The sequence below is a fragment of the Pipistrellus hanaki genome (genome assembly GCF_964339955.1).
Source record: "Pipistrellus hanaki genome assembly, chromosome: 9".
NCBI classification, from domain to species: domain Eukaryota; kingdom Metazoa; phylum Chordata; class Mammalia; order Chiroptera; family Vespertilionidae; genus Pipistrellus; species Pipistrellus hanaki.
Genome location: NC_140511.1, coordinates 7938804 through 7947215, shown reverse-complemented (window position 1 = coordinate 7947215; position 8412 = coordinate 7938804). Strand labels below are relative to the sequence as shown.

General features: G+C 48.2%; 1 pseudogene across 1 annotated transcript; it reads right to left on the bottom strand.

Annotated features, from left to right (window-relative positions):
- Nucleotides 1-4513: 4513 nt before the first annotated feature.
- LOC311627603 (craniofacial development protein 1-like) lies at nucleotides 4514-7509 on the bottom strand (annotated as a pseudogene). Its single transcript has one exon. The product of its transcript is annotated as a craniofacial development protein 1-like (transcript).
- Between the last annotated feature and the right edge of the window lie 903 nt (nucleotides 7510-8412).

The window sequence follows — 8412 nt, the reverse complement described above, 5'->3', positions numbered from 1 at the left end:
ATCATTGAAGTTTCTATCTCCCTCTCCCTTCCTCCCTTCCTCTCTGAAATCAATAAAAAAATATTTTTAAATGTTCCACTTCTGTAGTTAAACAAGTTGAAAAGTAGGAAAGCAGTATTACAAGCAAGGAGAGTTAAAATGGGTTAAACACATATCCCCCAAGCTACCGGGTTAATTTGCAGAATTGATATTCCTTTGACAGATAACATTTCTCCATTCCTAAGGCACCGCAACCAGCTAGCTCAGTTCACCAGGTGACGTTTGGCCTCATAAAGTCCCAGCATTGTTTGGCTTCTGGTAACCATCCAGAGAATTCTAGCCTTTCATTTTTCCTCTTCAGTTTTACTAAAATTACTGCTCACCAGCAATTTTAACTTATTAATTTAAAAATAATGTGCGGCCCTGGCTGGTTTGGCTCAGTGGCTAGAGTGTTAGCCTGCTGACTGAAGGGTCCCAGGTTCACTTCCAGTTAAGGGCACATGCCCAGGTTGTGGGCTCAATCCCCAGTAGGAGGCGTGCAGAAGGCAGCGATCAATGATTCTCATCATTGAATGCTTCTCTTTCTCCCTCTCCCTTCCTTTCTGAAATTAATAAAAATGTACTTTAAACAAAAAGAAAAGAAAAAAAATCTAAATGCACAGCATTAAAAATAAAATAATAAAAACAACATGTGTGTCCAAGCTGATTTGGTTCAATGACCAAAGGGTCACAAGTTCAATTCCAGTCAAGGCCATGTACCTCGGTTGCAGGCTCCTTCTCGACCCAGGCCCTGGTCAGGGTGCATGCAGGAGGCAACTAATCGATGTTTCTCACATTGATGTTTCTCTCTGTCTTTCCCTCTCTCTTTCACTCTCTCTAAAAATCAATGGAAAAATAAAAATCATTTTTATTTAAAAATCCTTGGGTGAGGATTAAAAAATAAATTAATTATAAAAAATAATGTGTGGCTGGGAAGACACTGACATCTGGAAACTAACTTTTTAGGCATAAATTTACTTTAGTCAACTTAGAGCAACAAAGAGCTGCTGCTGTCCCCGCCTGCGTGCGCTGTCCCCGTGAGTGAGCCGGGCGGTTGCTGACGGGTCACACAACCAGGACACTGGGATTGCCATGGCTCAGTGTGTGCCTCGCCTCATTTGGCCCAGGACTTTGCAACAAGGTTATATTTCTGAATAACCTTCTCTATAGGGATAGCAACCATTATTAAAAAAAAAAAAAAAAAAAAAAAGTGCCTAGTTCTGGTCTCCTGCCCCCAGTCAATTTGTAGAGCCTTTTATTGGTCCTGGAAAATAGAACTGTAATCTTAGGTATGCGCCCTGGAAAGGCAGTTTATAGCTAAAAGGTAGGCAATCTCTTCAGTCCTGACACCATGGTTGGATTACCAGAACAAGACAGTGAACAAGGGGAAAAGTGCAGTGTAGTCTCCTTAGTGACTTTCCTAACTCTTCACCTGCTTGATGAATTTTATTTCATACTAGTGGCCCGGTGCACGAAATTAGGGGGTGGGGGAGTGTAGGGGGTGTCCCTCAGCCCAGCCTGCACCCTCTCAAATCTGGGACACCTCGGGGGATGTAGGATCAGGCCTAAACCTGCAGTCGGACATCCCTCTCACAATCCAGGACCGCTGGCTCCTAACTGCTTGCCTGCCGGATTGCCCCTAATTGCTTCTGCCTGTCAGCCTCATTGCCCCCAACTGCCCTCCCCTACTGGCCTGACTGCCCCAAGTGCCCTCCCCTGCCGGCCTGACTGCCCTCAACTGCCCTCCCCTGCCAAGACCTGCCTCCTCTGCGGGGATGTGCCTCCTCCGTGCGGGGCAGCAGCGACGCTGGGACTGGCCTTCTGCACGCTGCATGGAGCCGCGGGACTTCCAGGCCTCATTGTGCGGGCAGCTGCCAGGCCTCCCTCCGCTGTGTGTGTGGCCATCTTGTGGTGGCCATATTGTGATAATGTCATGCACAAGGGCCACCGAGGCTCTTATTAACATAGATTTTTTTAATTTAAAAAAAATAGGTTTTTACTAATATTTTTAGAGAGAGGAAGAGAGAATAATGTCAACATCCATTGGGTATCTCCTGCACGCCCCCTTCTGGGGATGGAGCCCGCAACATGGGCTTGGGTCCTGACTGGGAATTGAACCACCAACTTCTTGGTTCCTGGGTCACTCACCCGCTGAGCCACATCAGCTGGGCTGCTTGATGAATTTTAAAGATTAGTCTTTATCGTGTCAGCTACCCCCAATAAACCTTTAGTGTCTCCCAGTTTCTTTTTACCACGTGGAGTTTACACTTCATGACAGACTGGAACTGCCAAGGTGCCGGCCAATCTGCTTTCCCCCTCGCATCCAGTGTGCTTGTGACGCTGGCACCTGGACAGGGCCCGTTCCCTCAGCTGCCTTCTCCCTTGGAGACCTCTCATTGCCTTCCCTCGGCGTCCATCCAGAACCCAGAGATTCCCAGAAGCTCCCATCCTCCCACCTCCTCCTACTTGCTCTTGGCCAACTGCGACAGGTGCAAAGGCCAGTATTCCGAACGTCAGAGTATGAAGTGGGGAGAGGGTGAGTGATTGAAGATGTGTCCAATTGAGATGAAGGACATAGCGTTTCCTCCAACCCATCTTCCTGGGGTCCAGACTTCAGGCTTCTTTTATGTCAGGGTGAGGGAGGCTGGGAGGGGTAAAGGGGACTGACAATTGCAGATATCTGGGCACCAACAGGGATCACAGGAGGAGTCTGAAATCTCTGCATCTCTTTGTTCCCTATCCATTGACCTCTGCTGACCTAAGTCCTTCAAATCTTTGATAAACAGTCATTTATTTTGTACATACTTCCTCACCTCTTCCAAGAGGTACCTTCTGGCAAGGAGCTGTTCTTACAAAAACTTATGCCTCAAGCAGAATTTCTCTAATAATGAGCATGAGGGCCACGAGAAATGCAGGCTAGGACTCAGGCAGACTCACAGAAGAAAGCAAACAAAGAAAAAGTTAACACTGAGGCGGAGAGTGAGTATCCAGCTGCTCCACACCGTGTGAAGGGTCAGTCAGGTCTGGGTTCAGACCCTAGTTCTGCCGCTGGTTACTGCCACAAACGGGGACGCTCTCTTCATTCGGAACTGCAGGCCCTATGTTTACAAAGTGGGAAAATAGGGCCTAACGCTGTGGTAAGCGTAAATGAGAGCTTGTGTAAATCACTTCGTTAGTGGCTGGCAGACAGCACTAAGATTTTTTTACTTGGTGTTGCTCTAATTATCGACTTTCATCTGAGCCTCTTCTTATTCTCTCAGGTACAGCCTGTGGTGGCACTCAGTTCCTTTTCCCCAGCCGCTGCGTCTCTCACCTCTTCAGTCCAGCGCCTCCCCAACCTCAGGGAACAGGGCAGGCAGGTGGCACTGCTCCTGCTCAGCGGTGTGGGTGCTGGAGAGCCGTGACCAGACTGAGCGCTGGACAGCAGGCCCTGCCCCCCGCTGAGCCCCGTGGTGCTGCGAGCTTTGCACTGCTGCCTCTCAGGCAGCGCTGCTCATTAGCACCAACACGGGCACTTTAGAAACCCTGGTGCCAGGGCACCGTCCCAGAGGATTAAATGAGCATCCTGGTGAAAACAGACGGAGCCAGGGTCCGGCTGCCCGTCACTACTCGAGCCAGTGCGGCAGAGACAGGGCTGAATCATAAATGAGCGTTTATTCCAATCCTGCTGAGTATGGGAGAGCCGCAGGTCCTCCGGGAAAACTGCCCGCACCCACCAGAAGCCAGCTGCTTGTGTGGGGTGGAAGGAGAAAGGTTATGTGAGGAAGTAGGCAAAGGGAATAAAAATGAGTGTGCAGAGTGTGTTTCACAGGCATGGGGAAGTCGGCAGTGTGAGCTGGGACTCTGTTTGTTAATCATTCCATGATAATTGGCAGTTCTCAAATGAGAATGGACTAAATGCTAGGATTGACTCCCAGGTTCAAGGTTGACTCCCAGGCCCCCCGGGAGGGGGGAAGGGGGAATTGGGCGGGCATACAACTCCTGGGCAGGTTAGAATGTGTTTTCTTTAATCAGAACAAAACAATTACGGTTAAACAGAGCATGATTAACATTTCTTATAACTATAGCTAGTCCCCAATATTCTATTTCTGCCTCTGACATTTGGGGTGGGGGTCCAGCATTTTTTGTTTTAAGGCTTCCAAGAAGATCCTCACGTGCAGCCAAGGGTAAGAACCACTGTTCTTAAAGGACACTTAGCTCCTATAGCAGCATTCCAAGTCTTTCCTCTTATTTATAAGTCCACAGTCAGATCAAAGCCATCCATAGAAGCTTTATCAGCTCTCCTCCTCCCCAAGACAGACTGTTACCGTCTTAGAGAATGACATCACACTTTAGCTTTAAGGCTAACCTAGCCCTCACAGACTTCTCTTTAAATAAAATATTCTATCAGCTACTACATTTCCCTTACATTCTTATTTTTAAAAAATATGTTTTTATTGATTTCAGAGAGAGAGAGAGAAACAGGGAGAGAGAGAGAGAGAGAGAGAGAGATAAAGAGAGAGATATGATGGGAGAGAATCATCAATTGGTTGCCTCCTGCACACCCCTAACTGGGGATTGAACCTGAAATCTGGGCATGTGCCCTGACATGGAATAAAACCCTGACTTTCTAGTTCATTGGTCAATGCTTAACCACTGAACCACATCTGTGGGCTCCCTTGTATTTTTTAAAGTCTTCCTCTCTGCTATTCTTCCCCTTAATCTAGATTCCAGCCCAATTTTCCCTCCCTTCTAAACAGCAAACAAAAGTAATCTGTTTTCTCCCTGCTGGTGAGATTCCAGACTTCCCGCCTCTTCCCCTCTGTATATTAGCACCAGCATACTTCTGCCAGCGGACCCGCCAGTAGGTTCGCAGTGCCTGTCACTGCCTGAGCCAGTTCAGCAGACGCAGGTTGAATCACCTGTGAGTGTTTTTGCTAATCCTGCTGGCAGCATGGGAGAGCAGCAGGTCACCCACAGAAATCTCCTCTGCCCCCCCCCGCCCCCCAAACAAGCTGCTTATGATGGAAGGACAAAGATTACATGGGGAAAAGTAGGCAGAGGGTATGCCAAATGGGCAGTTTATATGTAGGTCTACAGCTTTGCAAAAACTGGGGGTCTTCAAAGGGCCTAGAGATATGCAAAGGGATGGGTGTCTTCAAAGGGCTGGTAACTCTGGTTTCTGTAACAAGGTTGTTAATCTTTCCAATGTTGTTTATAATGTTACCTAGTGGCCCGGTGCATGAATTTGTGCACATTGAAAGGAAATTAATTAGAAGAAATATATTAATATTGCTATTCGCCCTTTCTCTATAATAGGAGTGTCAACCAAATTCACAATAATCAATGACAGATCGAAACATACACTTGCGATTGGCACCAGCGAGAGCTTTATATGTATAGCGCGTATGCGAGTCAACTTGGCCTTTTATAGACAGAGAATGAACTGCTTCATTAGACCTGCTTTCTGATGCAGCTACACTTTTTCCAGCCCACTGAAGCACCCCAACTTCTCTTTCAGGTAATTGTTAGCAACACAGCAGTAAATATCAACACGAAGCAGATTATTATTGTACATCACGCAAGGAGAAACAAAGGGTGAAATATTTAACTGCAGCAGTGTCTGACTATATTCTGTGCATGAGAAAACCAGAAATCATTTTCAAGGTCCACCATTTCTTGTACTTCTTTTTAGTTGGGTCACCTTTCTAAGCTTTCTAAATCTGTTTTCTGGCTAATGAAAAGAAAATAGGATTCCACCAAGTCTCCTATCTACCTACACAGGATTTCTGTGAGGATCAAATGAGATGAGGCATGGGGAAACGCTTCACAGACATTTGGTTACAGTGTGAAATGTTCCCACCTGGCTATGAAGCAAGTGGTGTTTTCCTGGACTGGAGAAACTGCGAGGAGGCTAGTGCTAGGGAGAGGAAGCAGGGCATTGCTCTTGTTGTCATTACTGGGACAGACACGTAGCATATTAGCCTTTCTATATAGACTAGAGGGCTTGTGCATGAAATTTGTGCACAGAGGGAGTGTTTCTCAGCCCAGCCTGCACCCTCTCCACTCTGGGACCCCTTGAAGGATGTCCAACTGCCAGTTTAGGCTAACTGCCTCTGCCTGCCAGCCTGATCGCCACTAACTTGCCCCCTGCTGGCCTGATTGCCCCTATCTTGCCCCCCTGCTGGCCTGATTGCCCCTATCTTGCTCCCCTGTTGGCCTGATCACACTAACTGGCTCTGCCTCGGCCCTGGCCTAAGCCGCAGTCTGCACTCCGTCTGCGGAAGGGGACCTGTGGATCAGGGGAAGGAGCCCCCCCATTGCCCTGCTGCTGCTGCCACTGCCAGCTTGAGCCTGGGCCCTTCGCAGCTGCACCGTGGCCCTTGCAGCCTCTGCCGCTTTGTCTGGAAGGACATATGGAAGGTTGTCCAGAAGACATCTGCCCTAATTAGCATATTACTCTTTTATTAGTATACATAGGCAGCTCCCTGAAGGGGAGAATGGGCTGCATTTCCAGGTGAGCGCCCAGGTCCCACCACGTTAGCATGTGCCTTCTTCAATCAGAACAAACAATTACAGTTAACAGAGCAGGATTCATATTTCTTACAATTATAGTTGGTCCCCAATATTTTATTTCTGCCCCTACCAATCACATCACTGTCCTGCTCGAGTTCTTTTATGTGTGTGTGTGTGTGTGTGTGACCAACTTTTATTTAAGAACAAACTTTTAAAAGTAAAAATGAATGAAACCATGTGAGATGAAGATACAAAGACAAAAATTCAATGTAGAAAAAAGGTCTTGCTGGGACACAGTCGAGGAGAAACGCCAGAGACATTTCACAGACCCACAGCAAGCTCACCTGTGAGCAGGAGGAAGCCGCTAATTTCTAATCCTGCCGGCGGCACGGGAGAGCAGCGGGCCATCCACAGAAATCCCCACACCTTCAGGGTTTCATTTCGCTCAGCCTGAGCTCTCGCTCAGTTCAAACTGCCTGTGACCGGCTCGGCCTAGAAAAACTCTCCGTCCAATGTGCCCTTCTTCCCCGTGGACGCTGTTCTCACCTGTGCCTCTTCCTCCCGGAAGCTCTCCCAGCTTAACATGGACTTCTCGAGGTGCATCTTCTGCTTCTTGGCTCCAATTTTCCCAAAAGGCTGCTCATTCCGCTGCATCTTTTTAATCCTGACCCAGCAGGGAGTGGCGCCAGAGTGGAAGGGACATCAGTCTGAGGTTTTCCTTTCTCATTTTGCTTGAAGAAGGATTTGGCCTCTTTAGATGCAGGATCCACTTCCTTAGTCACCCTGATTTCTTCACCAGCAAAATCAAACACCTTGGTGAGGTTAACTTTCTCTCTCTCTAGGTTTCTCTAGCTCTTCTGCTTTGACCTACAGTTTGTTTGAACGAGTCTCTTCAGCCTCTTCTCTTTTTTTAACTTGTGGGCTCGAGGGCACTTTTTTTTTTTCCTTTTTCTTTTTTGATGTCAGAGAGGAGGGGAGAGGGAGAGAGAGATAGAAATATCAATGATGAGAGAGAATCACTGATTGGCTGCCTCCTGCACCCTCCACTGGGGTTGGAGCCCAGAACGTGGCCATGTGCCCTTGACCAGAATTGAACTTGGGACCCTGAGTCCACAGACTGACGCTCTATGCTCTGAGCCAAACTGGCTAGGGCTCGAGGGCACTTCTCATTTTGGCCCCACATCGTTGAGGAAGCTGGCCCACAGTTCATCCTCCTCCTCTTCCCTGGCATCCTCCGGCCGGCTGCCTTCTTCTTGCTCTGCAGCTGTGCCTTCCTCCTCATTGCGGCTCCTGCAGGTTCCCCATGGTCCTCCTCTCCCTCTTCTAACGGGAGCGCCGGCAGGCTCCGAGCCTCTCATCGTTCCCTTGGTTTTCTGTGTTCGCTCTTCACCATCCACTTCATCGTCCTTCATGTTTACGTCATCTTCACTGTACTCCACCGAGGGCACGCAGTGCGTCCTGTGAGGAGTCTTTGGAGTAGAAGGCCTCCATGTCTCTGCCACGCGGGTGCCAAGCCACAAGCCGGCAGCCGCTGACCCCGAGGCAAAGCTCTGGGACAGACCAAAGCAGAGGCGTGGTTGGGATGAGGCCCGCCGCCTTTAATGGTTCTTTGTTACTGTTACCATAGAAACATTCAAACGTGGGAGGAATTTTTGTGAGTTTATTTGAGCCACACTGTTGTCAACTGCTGAAGCAGAATCTCAGTGGATTGGGATCATGCTCCAGAGAATTGCCTTTTTGTTTTGTTTTCACCTATTTTTACATTACAATCAAAAGAGAAGAGATAAGGGTTACATGAAATCCATTGGTGATAGATTAGGGCGGCAGGAGAAGGCAGAGAGGGTGGGGAGAACTCTGGGATTGGATAAAAAGGAAATGACGGACACATGCTTCTTTTAC